General features: G+C 34.8%; 1 protein-coding gene across 10 annotated transcripts in view; it reads right to left on the bottom strand.

Moving 5' to 3' along the window:
* Positions 1–11968, bottom strand: part of LOC129775282 (protein timeless) — a 34951-nt gene extending 22983 nt beyond the window's left edge. For 6 of the 10 annotated variants that reach the window (XR_008742912.1, XM_055779820.1, XM_055779815.1 and 3 more), the window contains exon 1: positions 11541–11968. The gene's annotated coding sequence lies outside the window, so the exon portion shown is untranslated. The remainder of the gene's footprint in view (positions 1–11540) is intronic. The other 4 variants (XR_008742911.1, XM_055779812.1, XM_055779813.1 and 1 more) reach the window with 1 other exon arrangement.
* Between the last annotated feature and the right edge of the window lie 2789 nt (positions 11969–14757).

Raw genomic sequence — 14757 nt, 5'->3', positions numbered from 1 at the left:
TGAAGAAAGTGATGAGAAAATGAAAGTTCGTCAATCGCAAATGTTGAGCATTTAATCAAACTTATTCTTAACTTAATCGACGTATTTAAGCTGAATCACAATCAATCCAAAATGTCGCAATAATTATCGACTCACCCTTTAAACCGTAATAAAATACCTATTACCACGTTGGAGTCGTTTGGAAAGAGAGAAATACGGGTGGATAATGTCGAAGACATAACCGGAGAGGTAGGACTACACCAAGGACTGTCAACTGAAATAACTAATCGAATATTGGAGTAGTTTTTCAGTACCTATTAGCAAAAAAACATCTACAACGACGCCACTTCTAACCATTGTTTCTGATACAAACTCGTAGAAATTCCATGATCGATCGGAATCGAATCACCAACAACCAATAAGCTCAAAAACATTGGTCTCAAAAATCAGTTTATTTTTTTATAAATTCGAATTTCTCTTTAGAATGCACTGTTACATTGAATTGTACTGTAATAACACTTTTGTGAAAAATTTGGTGACCCTGAAAAACGCCAATGGATTCGCGAAGAAAAAGCTGCCATTTGTCGAAATGTGTGTCCTTATTTTGCCAATGCACTCTTCCGGACAAACTGAATACAGCCACAAGCAATTTTACATCAGTACCATCCCTGTATGCTGGATCGATTACACGAAAGCGATGGGTGACGGTTGCCCGTTGGATGGCAACAAAATCAAAACTCGTTAGCCACTACTACCGATGCTACCACTTCCGGCAGCTGATAATGATATTGGTGGTTATGCAGTTGTTCATCTCAAGAAAGCTGTTATTCGTTTTGGTCCAATATTTGCTCTGTAGAATTATTCCATATCAATTAATGCAAACATCTTAGCGATTTATAAGGAATGCTCAAAATACGTCAAAATTAATGTCTGTCGAGCCTTATTCACACGCTCACTTATATCCTCATCCAATTTATCCAAATTTTCCAAATCAAGAAAATCACTAATCGCAAGGCATGAAAACAACATCACGCTGATAAAAGCACGTGTTACCAGACATTGAAACTGAAGCTAGAGACTTCATAGAGTCTATAAAAAGCCAGTTATTAAAACAAACAAGGTCAGATTATGGCAACAATGAAACCTGAATGAGTAAACTTAATTAAAGAAAACAATAAACCTAATTTAGTATCACACCTTCTCTCCAAAATAAAACATATTTTCAAGTACTCACCGTTGCCAAGAATAGCTTCTGACCAAAAAGATTCTTCGTGGGGTGTGAATTAGCTTTACATAAGGAAACACGTGAATCTCCAAGATACATCACACACCCACACTTCATTCGACAGAAAAATAAACATACCATTCCAAAAGCTGCCCCGAATGCCAAAGTCGCAGCAGCCACGTGATTTCAGCCGCCACGCAACGTTCTGAGCCCGACCCACTGGTTCCACTAATCCGTCCAGAAGTGGAACAGTGGAAGCATCTGTCCACCTAGGCGGCTGGCACGTGTGCCAGAGCGAGTTTTGTAGTTTTGCATTAGTCCTTGTCATGTACACTCAGTCGCCCACATGACCCGCGAGAGACGATCACTATGGTTATGCGAACGTTAATTTTGTGCTAAAGTTCGCGGTGGTTCGCTGGTAAAAGAGAAACTGAGGAGAGCGCTGGCGGGGATACGAAAATAATCGAAAACATAACACCACGTGTGTTTCCGGTTTGCAACCTTGCAACCTTGGGATTGTTGGGATGAACAAGGAAAATTAGCTAAAAAAAACATACATTCATTCGAAGAAGACAATGTTTTGCTTCTTCCTACCGCTCTTATGCAACAAGAGATTGTTTTTGACATACTATCTTTGATCAAAAAAGCAAGGCTGGTTTAGAGTAATTCAACATATGTTTTTGCCAGATCTAATCATCAATGTGGGTAGGATGGTACGATTATTGAATTGAAAGGATTTGATTTGCTGTCACCATCACCATTCAATGTTATGTATACATCTTTGAAAATTTATTGATTCAAACATTTTTTCATCTGTTCGACTTACAGGTCCAATTCGAAGTTATTGTGAATGGCGTGTGAACTGTTCTTAAGTTGAACGACGATTCATGCAACTTTGACTGCTTCTGTAATAAGACTTTTCCATTGAGAAATATTGAAAAATTTCAAAAAAAAATCCAATCTACTCAATCTACTCACAAATATCAAAACTAACAACTGAGTTTGAATGAACAGAAAAATATTCCATTTGAATATTTTAATCTTATTAAAATATTAAAATGCAATTTTTCTTAAAAAGCCATGATTCAGGATAAATATCCGTAATTTCGTTTTTTTCTGTAGTTATCAAAATTTCGAACAAAAAAATATTATTTTTTTTTGCTTATTTTATTTTTTTGAGAAAAAATCGAGTGCTTTTTTATTCCGACAATTTTGTTACCATTTATGTTGATATCTTGGTTAGCTGGTTGTCTCGCACGTGCCATTTGTCATTAATTTTTTCAATTTATAATGTTAAAAAAGATTTTTTTTTCGCCGTATTATAGCGACTTTTTGGCTTTTTAACTGGTTCTTCACTCGTAAATGGGTTTACTTCCAATCCAAAGGAAGAATTTCAATAGTGAGAATAAGACTCGTAACCTTAAGTGCGAGAGGTATGAATGTAAATCACTACGCCAAATCGTCTTCCCTTTACAGGAGGAAACAGTCTAGTTAGAATGTTAGGATTTGAATAACCCCAAGAAACTGATAGCTTTCAATGATCAGAACCCTAATTCAGAACAGCACAACATCTCTTCTTCTCAAATAGCAATTACGTTTCAAGAGCTGGACAGACTTGTTTCCTCAAATGGATATCAAATTGCCAACTGATAAATCAGTGGACTGTAAATCATAACCAATAATAAATTAATCAGGTGAATTGCCGATGCGGACGGTTGTTAAAATTTCACAACTCCTAAACTAATGTTACATGTCATCAAAAAATCAAATCTAGCTTCAAAGCTAGTGAGTTTAGAAAACTGTAATTGAAGAATAATCATAAGGGCGGCCAGTGTGCAATGAAGTCGCTTTTTACGCTTTTTTTACGCGACTTTTTTTATGCGGTTTAGGGATTTACACGGTTTATTTTTACACGGATTTCGGAATTTACGCGGTTTTCTTACACGGATTTCGGAATTTACGCAGTTTCTTACACGGCACGTATCCACCTCGTAAAAAGTGACTCCAGTGTAAACAGATTTAATGTGTGCTTATTGATGTGACTTTTTACGAAATAAGTTTGTATGGTAGCTAACAAATAAAAGGAGAAACAGGTGTCATGATCAGAGATGCCAGCCTTCCTGATTTTTCAAGATTTCCCAGACTTTTCAGCACGCTCCCTGATATCCTGACGAACACTCAATTTATCCTGATTTTTGTACTCTTCATATTATTCGTAATAAATATACTGGTTTCCATGCCAAAGTTTTCTGTCATGATATTTCTCCGGTTCGCACTTGTATATATCATAATTTAAGTTAAATTCTCTAGACGCAAAGCTGTACTTAACTTGTTTTATCTCTACCCTCGATTGTTTCGTGGCTTTTCAAAAGTGTGCTAGAAAATGTCATGATATCAGATTGTCTGACGAATTTATGAAATTACAACGAGATTAAGTTTGAGGAACAACATTGCTTTATTGAAGATAATGTGTATGTAGAAAATTACTCAAGAGAAAATTTTTGAATCCACAATATAAAAAGTTTTTATATGTAATTTGTTCGTCCGATTCAAAGTAGAATCAACAACGATGGGACTATGGTAAATATATATATAACCGTACCAGATATCATAAAAAAAATTAAACAAGTCTTCCACTGCTATGCTTTCCTCATTCGTTGAGTAAAGATTCATTTCAAAGCATGAATGATGAATTTAGTGAAAATTTGAATATGGATTTCTCTGCAATTGACTGTAGTGGTGCTGTAGGTTTTCCGGAAAAAATATAAACGATCAAAAAGTCAGGTGAGACACTAGCATTTCCGCTTATGCGAGGATTTATACCATGCTTATTAATTATTTTACATATCCGGTCTTCGTCCGAAGGAAGATATACTCTGTTTCTAGTGGGATTCGGAATGGATCCTGTATTATGAGCTACTACCAAGCAACCTGTTTTTCACATGTATGGCATGTATGGGAGGATAGAATATATGGATATAAAATTAAATGGTAGTGCTTTGATTGAAAATGATGTTTTTGTTTTTCCAAAAATCGACGTTAACTTTTCGGACAACCCAATATGAGCTATCCTGATTTATCCTGATTTTTATTTCCGTTCTTCCTGATTTTTTCAAAATTATAGTTGGCAACCATGGTCATGATTGTAGCATGCCACAAAATCAATTATTAGAATATGGGTGACATTTTAAACTAATAATTCACTGTTGTTTGTACACAGATTTTGAAATTTACACGGATTTTGGAATTAACGCGAATTTTGGAATTTACACGGTTTTCTCTTACTTTTTAATTTTTTATTATGATGCCAATTTTCATTTTAGGGTGGTCCGAAAAATCATTTTTTCCACTTTTCTCCAAAAATGACTTTTTCCAAAACTTTAACTTTAACTTTAAAATTTAACTTTTGAACCGATTTAGATGATCGATATATATAATTGAAGCCAATAAGCTAGTCTTTCATAAAAAAATATTGAACCTACAAAAAAAATGGATTTTGTTTTCGTAATTATTGATTGCAGTGCTTTTTTATTGTTTTCATGGCTTTGGAAATTTGAAATATTTTTTCTGAGGATTTTTTACATAGCATTTCTCGATATCAGAGATGCTATTTTGTTCGTTTTTGAGGTATAATTTTTCAATCGGTTAGATGATTCGGAAAAACAATTTTTCCACCTATTTTGCAACAAAGAACAAAACTACCACTTCTCATAGAAATCTGAGAACCACGCGTTTGGCATGGAATTAGTGTAAACAGATATTCAAAGTTAGATTATTATGTTAGAATGCATTTATTTATGGTGCAAAAAAACCACACTCAGTGATGTCCGGTAATCGTTCCATCAATCTGTTAACCCCTTCACGTATAACGTCGAACCACACTCGTGGCGATTAGACTTTGCCAGAACGTACAAAATCGAACCTCACTCGTCGTCCGTCAATGTCAAATGGATACGTGTGATGTGATGCGGGACTGTTGCGATCGCAAGTAAGATACACACACTCATCAGAGTATCGAAACGACTCACGGTGCTCGTGTTTGGTCCCTGTTGTTGGAAATTAAATTGTACGGCAAGGGGTTAATAAATAAATTACTGTTACTCATGATTTTTATTTGAGAGGCTACCACGCGACTTATGATCGGAGCGAACGTCATATTCATATTCAATAATATTCTAGTTAAGGCTCTCATCTAGAATCTCACGAATTCAGTCAAGTTGCAAAACTGGTAGGAAAAGATTGGGATTCTAGCTTCATGAGGAACCATTGTCTGTCTGTTCGAACCCCACGACAGCGCAACGAATCAACAGCGTTACAAGGCAGAACCGAAATCCAATATGAGGAAGAAAAATAAGCAATTGCATAAAAACAATTCAAAATGAATTTCAAATGAAAAATGTTTTCATTTTCACCATGCATTCAATTCAATAACGGTTATATTTCGTTTATGTTTATGTTTTCACAATTAACTTGAAATAAATATTGTTTTTTTTTCAACAATGAGTTTCAAATAAATTAAGTGAAGGTAACTATGTATTTACAAACTTGATCTATATTAATGAAAAAAATTAATGAAACGATTAAAATCAAAACAAATTCTGTTTAAAATGATGGACATGAACATGGCTTTTTGTCTAACTTCAAACAAAACTCGACAAATTCTTGTACTACATTTCGAAAGTAATATATATAGTTACAATTTGGTAAGCAAGCTGAATTCTATTTGCTTTTACTTCAAGAGTTTTTGGACGAAAACAGTTGGGTGCGCACCTTTGCCCCGCACTCCTCTATGATATTCTAGGTAAAACAAAGAATTTTCATTGAATGGATATCAAATCAAATTGATGCTATGAATTCGGAACTCAGCCTAAACATGCGATTGTATAATTTTCCAGTTGGTCTACAAGGTTACAATAATAACCTGAGTTGATTGTTTTATCAGTTTGGAAGTGAAACTTAAACAAAATTATCTTTGGATTCTATGAAACCGATGGTAATACAGATAAAACTTACACAGGAATGACAAAGCCGAAGTGATTTTCGTCAAAAAGAGACATAGTTTTTACGTTTACACACATCTGTCGTATAATAAACTGGGTTTGTATAGAAACTATTATTTCCTATTGATGAAACGATTAAAATGATGAAGTTATTAATTAAGACTTCATTGATTAATCGATCATTCGTATCGATGAACCATTATTCTTAAAATTGAACAAAACTAGCTATAATGTGGTGACCAAATAGAGTTAATTATCTGTCTGTGTTACTAAATCATTCACAAAATTTTCTACAGCTTTTTTCTATCTGGCAGGATGTTGAAATGCATATAAGATTTTCCTCGTAATTTATCGTCATTTATAAAATAAAAATTATAACTAACAACGTACTTACTGTGATTAGTACTAATAAATTCTTCTATTATAACGAAAAGTGCAAGAATTAGAGCCAAATTCAATATTCTTCTTGCACTGAAACGGCGCGTAGAAAAATGTTTCCTCTTATCGAAGTTACCTACAAATAGTTTTGTGCACGTGTGATACAGAGTAACCGTCATTAAATTGGCACGCCGTTCTAAATTGCTCAAATTTGAATGGAAATGATTAATCTGTGTTCTTTGACTGCACGTGATTCTCCATTTCACCATTTCTGTGAATATATGTTCCTAATATTCCTATATTATTACTCAAGTATTTTCTTTCACTTGTAGAAACCATTTTACTCTATTACAGGGAAACTTCAATATAACGTACCCTCGATATAACGTCACTCGATATAACGTACATTTTACCTCGATATAACGTACACATTTCCAAAGTGCAAAGGAATTTTTTTTTCAATATTTTTTTTCTGATAGAACAATGAATTATCTGTATTGTGATGCTAAAACAAGTTTTGTACCTTCAATCAATCTCGAAATACAGCTGGTTTTGTGATTCCGGATTCTAAATGAATAAAGCTTTAATCAACAGTACGAAGGGAAACATCATGAGAAAGGCTGGCTTCGTCTTCTAATTGAAGTTATTCATGAACTTGACTAAAGCAGCGACACAATAATGTATTACAGACTACGTTTGTGAGTACTTTATTATGCTTCGATATAACGTACAATTCGATACAACGTACAATTTTGAAAGTGAAATGTACGTTATATCGAAGTTTACCTGTATATAGAATATTTATTTAGCGTAGGAATGTCAATTTTTCTTCATAAATTTTATTTTGAAAATGAGTTCTGAAGCACCCATCTGTTCTATTTACTCGAAATTTTTCTAATCAGAATTTTTTAATATGGGTGTAAGAATTTCCGATACTTACGGAAGATTTAGTACTCAAACATGAAAGCGTAGAATAGGTTCTATATAAAACAAAAAAGAAGTTAGGATAAGCGAATCTGGCCCTCGGAGCTAAATCGGTATGAATATTAAATAGAACAGAATATGGTTCATTAGGAGAAACTCGAAAAATAAAAGGAATCTTAATTTAGAGCGCAAACTATAAACGTGTGCTATCCTTAGAGAGGAAGAAAGCCTTGGACCACTCTTGTCCACTTCAGTTTATTCCTCTCACTAATCCATCATCATTCTTCATTCATCATTGTGTTACGAAACCTGAAGAGCAACAAGGGAAAGTGATCTTGAAACAGTGGTGTTTTAGGTACTTTGCAGGCTCTACAATTCAGGACCTCAGAACCTCTCTCCTCACGCTTTGTCCCGTTATTATGGTTCATTTGGGACTCTAATATGGACTTATTATGATGAAAATGGTCAATATTTGAAAAGAAGCATACAAAACAATAAAATTATGTAAAAATACACCAATAAAAGTTAGTTTGTAGCATATTTATATCACAGTAACGAAATGCCGTATTAGAATGTATTGTACACGATGTACTCATCATTACAGTTGACGTCAACCATTCTATTCTATGAAACGTTGAAATATCTCTAATGAAAACTAAATCGAATTTGAATTTCAGCGTGCTATGCTGAGGATTTAGATTCCGTATTTCCTGCAAAGCTATATTTGTTCAGCCTATCTTCTATCTATCTGTCTATATACAGCGCGGACTCGATTATATACTGTCTTCGATTTCTTTTCACTGTATATAATCGAGTCAAAAAAAATTTTTTTTTCGTTCTTTATTCATATATTTTTCGTTTATTGAAAATAAAAGAAGAATTTAATTTTTGCTTAATCCCCCTAAAGTCAGAAAACACCTTTCTCACATAAATTTTTTTTTTCCAGAATCTCTCAGGAGATGATAGATGATCATATTTGATGAAAAAAAATCGTTCTACGCGTATGTTCGAATTTCTCCCATACAAATAAAACACAAATTTCTGCATAACTCGAGAACTAATCAAGCAAATGGAGTCAGATTTGGGATATGAGGGGTTTTGGATACGAGAAATGTTTCTATGATGGTATGACACCCCTTCCTTCTCTAGAAAGGAGAGAAAGTCCCATAAAAATAATGCACATATTTCAAACAAACATATTCCAACCAAACATGCCAATTGAAAGATTTCGGAAAACTGTGAAAGAAAATGGGAAAATGCGAAAAATTCAATTCGCATGTGTTCTGTGTACAATTACATATTGACAAGCGTTGTTAGTCCATTTGATGTTTGCGGTAACGGAATTGATCTTCGTTCGTGGAGGCGATCTGGCGTAGTGGTAACATCCATTCCTCTCACACAGCGATCACGAGTTCAATTCTCACTCCCGACATTCTTCCAAAAATGGGATTAAAAGTGACGAACCAGCCGAAATGTGTTGAAAGTCACTATAATAAAGAAAAAAAAATCTTCGTTCGAGAGTGGAAATGGATTTTAATGTGATAAAACGCACTCCTATATTGTCTTCTACTTCTATCTATATAAATAAAAATGGATCGCTGAATGTGTTGATAAGAGCAAAACTCAAGGATCCTTCCTTGTCCGATTTAGGGCTGTCTTCATTCTATCATATTTTCTGAACCAAACATTTATTATATGTTCTACGGAGAACCATGTTATTTGCAAGTGGATGAATAATCTAGCACGAGAATTGTGTCTGAAAGAAAATTAAATAATGTCGAGTTTTGGTAGAAGTACTGAAATTTTATAGTAAAAAATAATTTTAAAGGGTAGATTAGAAAATCAATCAATGAACAGTTCTGCTATTGAACCCATGAACGCGCGCTTAGTAAGAAAACGTGGGTGTGATAACGATAAATAAATTTTAGGCGGAACGAAGTTTGCCTGGTCAGCTGGTACGAAATAAAACAGTTGATTCCATTTTCCTGCCTCGTGTACACAGAATACGAACGTAATCGAAAGAATGCGTGAACTAGCAGCCACAGTTCGATTGAATCTCTTCTGTATTATGCAGAAATCTTAAAACAACAACAAAAACATATCACATGGATATGTAAACGTTCGCCTCGGATGGGCCTACGTAACTACTCGTTCAATGCGCCAGAAAACGTGATCTTGTGGTTATGTGAATGATCGATCACATACTCGAATACATCATGCAGCTTGTCGCCTTTCATTGCATTCTATTCTTTTCTACGGTTTCTAGTTGAACGACAGAGGCTTGGATTCGTGTGCACATTTTTGGAACTTCAGGTGGAACGCACTTGGCCTCAGAGTTAACAACAAACAACCTTGAAAATCGAATCGGAAGAACTATCCGAAGCAATGCATTTTTAATTGGGAACTGAATTTTTAGTAAGACCTTGAATTTCGTAGTTGCTCTCCGTGATTGGCTTGAACCATCGATAAATTTTAAAAGACCCAATTGCGAACAAAATGAATCCTTACTGAAAAGCTTACACTTTGCTTTATTACGCCCATAGCTATATCATCCGATTTTGCCGCGACCCTGTCCAATTTTTGTAAAACCTTGTGCAGCTACCGAAAATCACAATTTCACTTATCAGATGACCATTTTCAATTACGACTGATTTTTGATAGATAGATTATTTAGATTCTACAAACAAGAAAAATGTAATAAACAATAAAAATATAAACAATAAAAATAAAATAAATAAAGAGATGCCGATGTAACAGCTGCCCAAAATCTAATAGAGAGGGGGTATTCCAATCTAGTATTCTAGTATTTTAGAAATTTGAAATAAATTTCGTTTCTGCATTTCTGAATTTTAGACAGTAAAGACTAGGTCCTTTCTAATTTAGAAATAAAGGATGGTAAAAATATTCTTTGTTTTATTTATTTAGCGCTCAAATAAGCATCCGAAATTGTAACCGGTTGAATAATAAGTAATGTTTTTTTTCATTTTTCTTTCAAATTAAATATTTTGAATATTTTCGAAGAAATCGAAGAAACATGAATATATTTATTAATAATTTAATAAAATTTTCGATGAAATTCTGGTAATTTGACCCTTCTGGTTTTGGTCATAACATATTGAAATTCATATGAGGTTTTACTCAGCAATAGCTGCGATTGTGGTGCATCAATATTCGTATGAAATTTACGATTAATCATACAGATATATGTGGCAAAAACAATCGTAACATCCTAATTTATTCTCATGTTTACTTGTGAGTCATGAAGACTAACTAATAGGTGAGCCTGTTTCGTTGGAGAGATGGAAATGTACTCTAAAATCGATGCGTAGCTAGAAATTTGTATTGCTAAATAATTTATATATTGCGAACGGTAACCAGCTGTCGACGAAATCGATAAAATCAAATTCCTGTTTCTTTGTTTTAAAATGTATTGAAGAAGACGATAGAATAACTGACTATGAAATGAGCAGCCGAATCACAAATAGATTTACTCCCCAGACAAGGAATTTCTAACATCTGCTGCAAATTTCAAATCACTTAGATTTAAACATTGACTGTTTTCAGGATATTCCTGGATAACAAAACTATAAGTGAACACATTGTATGATTGCCAGAAGATCTATCAATCACCGAGTGATTAGGGACTCTTCTCATCAGTGGTAATTACAACAATCGTAGGGAGATTTAATTCCTGTTCAGACCGTGGGTATTTTCCCATCGAGAAATATCTTTCGACATGCACTAATCACGTATATCTCTGTGCCGATATGAATGTAGAATGAACAGTTGACGTCAACTGAAATCAAGATATTAGAACTAATAATTGCTAATCGTTGACAGCATTGTTGCACCACAACATACACACTAATTTTATATTAATACAAAGTTAGGATTGTTTTGATTTATATTAAAACGTTTTCAAATCACAATTTTTAAATTTTTCACATTGCGCACACACATTGTTTAAAATACAAAATGAAACAGCACATGATTTCCCAAAAATTAGAAATATTTGCAAATGTTCACAAACTCACCTGAAAGTTAACGTCTGTATAAACCAATGTTCGGTATTCCCACTTTCACCAGCTGATATTCAGTATTTTTCAGATTATTTTTTATAAAATATTGGCTCTGGAACGGTCAAGTAAATCCACATAAGTTTCCACTTCCAATCGCACTTCCTGTGTGCGCATATGCACTACGGCTAACACCTCACAGTTTTCCTTTTGAATTCAACTACACATGCAGTTAACGGTAACGAAAATACATCACCCAGATTGATATTCAAATGCGAATGATCCGATAACGGATATCGGATTTCGTTAGCACATCCAAGGAGTCACCTGACGCGCACAGCTTAGCCCGCACTTCTATCCAGGAAAACCGCACGACGGAGCTGCGAAAAAACGAACCCGTTATCACTCGCTTCCGGAGGTAGAATGACAACCTAGAGCAGAACGATTCCACAGCAAACCGATGCAATGAGCGATTTGAATTCCGCCGTCGTTACTTCTCGTCGTGTCGCTGTGTTTTCCTCCTCCGTTTTACGAGTGTGGGTGTATTGTTATTTTCCAGCGCCAGGTTAGGCGAAGTTACGTGTCAATTTACCGAGCGCCGAGCGTCGAGCGCCGGGCGACGGGAACAAAGTTGCGTAAATCACGTTGTGTTTGTGTACACAGGATAGCTATATATTTAAGTTTCTTCACATATTATCCGGAAGTGTGGTGCGTAAACTGCACTTGCGCTCATCGGAAGGCTCGATATTCAGGGTTCCGCGTTCACTATAAACTAAAAAAGTTGATGGGACTGTGATCGTGCATCTCAATTGAGTTTTTCCATTGTTCGAAATCTGTAATTTTGTCTCTACATCAAATGGAAGCCCTGAAAAAAATGTATGAACATGTAACGAACATAACGTGTTCGAATCTGAAACCACATTCTGTTCAAAAATGTACGCAAAAATACAATTAAAGCCATTACTACCCTTTTCGTCTGTTTATTCAATTATGCAAAAGAAGATAAGGAGTAATCATTTATCATTTTTAAACACAATTCTAAATAGTTAAAATCTACATAAATATAAGTCTAAGTCAAATAAATGTATGACTACAGAAAAATATTATTGGTAGAAATAGCATTTTCTCTTTCGTTGCCACTTTTTCCAAAAGACTATTTTTAGGGGTTTGAAATAACTTTATAACCAGATGAAGTATATTGAGTATCCTAAGGCCTCGAGTGCTCTCTTGGAAAGTTCTGTAGTAGCTGTAGCTGTAGTAAACTGATCTCGTTGGGATTAAGGGATGATTAAGTTCAGCTTATGTATGGGAAAGGGAAGGATAATGGGCAAGTGCATTCGAGGAAGTGAAGCGGGTATCTTAGGAAGACATATATGGGGAGCATGATTTAAGATCGCGACTACTCAAGCTATCATAATGTGATATGCCTGAGTATACCCTTTGAATTTTCTAAATCAGCAGCCAGTTAAATTCATTAATTGCATTTTTTACATATCCAAACAACTTTCTCGATATTATGACAATTACATAAATTGTTAGTAGCAAGACTCACACGATAAAGACGAGAGTTGAGCAACATACAATACAATAACTGATAAGTGCCTATTATCGGTTAATGGAGAATAATTTAATATACGCATCAACTCATATTTTAAGCTAACGCCTGAATTTAGGCAAAAAGATTGCTCGTTGCGTTGGGGAGGAAAGCGAGTAGTTAGTGCAATCGAAAGAAAACATATGAACTGTTTTTTACTATATTCACTTTTCGTGTTTTAAGCAAAACAATTGCTGGATAAATTTCCTGTCTAATGGTATATAACACAACATATGTCGCAATAACGATTTTGAGTAATATGCGTTTGAAAACTCTTAATGAATCGTTACATTTTTCGTAGAGCGACCCTCCTATATAGAAATCAAAGACATAATCCTATGTCAAAACAAATCGCGAGATCTGGTGAAAGCTTATCTCAATAGCTTCCTACCCAGAACTGTAACAGGAGTACAAATATGTTTTGAGTTTTGGCGTAGAATTACATTTTTCATATAGAAACGGTCGTGTGCTCAGTCAGAATTTACAAGATGTGTACAACAATCGATTTGAACATTTCTTAACCCTTTCACCTAAAACATCGAGTGCCAAAAGCTATAACATCGAGACTCACTCGTGGTGTCCTTGCAAACCATAGAGCACAAGGGCACTCAGCAGAGTAGTGAAATTACTCGATGCGTGACCGATCGAAGATTTTGCATTCGTTCATTTGGGCAGTTCAGGGAATTAATCCGTACCCTAAGAGAAATCTTTTGCAACGTACAACATTAAAATGTGTTCAATACCAAATTTGTGAAAATTTGCGTTGAAATGCGATCTTCGAATTTTTCATACATGCGTGATCACTCCAAGAATTTTCCCCAATACGGACTAGAAAATCAAGCACCAAGACGCAAGATGCGGGAAGGATTCTCTGTAGCCACCATAACTGCGCGTCCGCTTATGAAGCGAAAGTGTTCAATCACAGGACTCTCCATTGATCGATCTTCTAATAGACTTTTTCAATTCTAGAGGCGAATGAACTTTGTAGTACAAAGCCTCTATAATATAAAAAAAAATTATTAATCAACAATGTGGACGTTCTCTTACCTTTGCAAGAGATTATATAAAAAAGATCACCACAGATAAGATGAAGGTAATACTCAAGTCTCTCAAGAAATACAGAATTGAATGTTACGTGGGATGTTATTCACAACTTCGACGACAAAAGGATGAGAATCATAATCGGCAACAATCCAGGAGGATGGTATTTTCCACAATCGGATTAGCATCCAGGAGGATGGTATTTTCCAAGGTTCGGATGCTCTTACAATGTGCCTTACGTGTATACAATCTTTCTTCGTTAATTTCTCATCCAATCATCTCATCTAATGAGAGAGACTTCACGATTTTTCTAGCAAAATCCCAACTCCATGTGAGTAACAACTGAAAATAGATAAGTAAGTTTGTGCGTGGAAAAAGCTGTGTCTGTTCAACCATAAATCATTATAGAATGACTTCCAGAATCATTCAAACTAATCATTCAACGACTACACATCCCGACCAAGTTCAACTTTCTTTCCATAGCTACATTACGCAGAGCCAAGTGTGGACAATGAAATCGAACCTATCTAAAACAGATCTTCCCCTTCTAATCCAAGTTAAAATTGGAGACCCACCATATATAGTTGAACAATTCCTAAC

This window comes from Toxorhynchites rutilus, chromosome 3, assembly GCF_029784135.1.
Source record: "Toxorhynchites rutilus septentrionalis strain SRP chromosome 3, ASM2978413v1, whole genome shotgun sequence".
NCBI classification, from domain to species: Eukaryota; Metazoa; Arthropoda; class Insecta; order Diptera; family Culicidae; genus Toxorhynchites; species Toxorhynchites rutilus.
The sequence above is the reverse complement of the archived record's forward strand: the minus strand, read 5'-3'. Positions and strand labels throughout refer to the sequence as shown.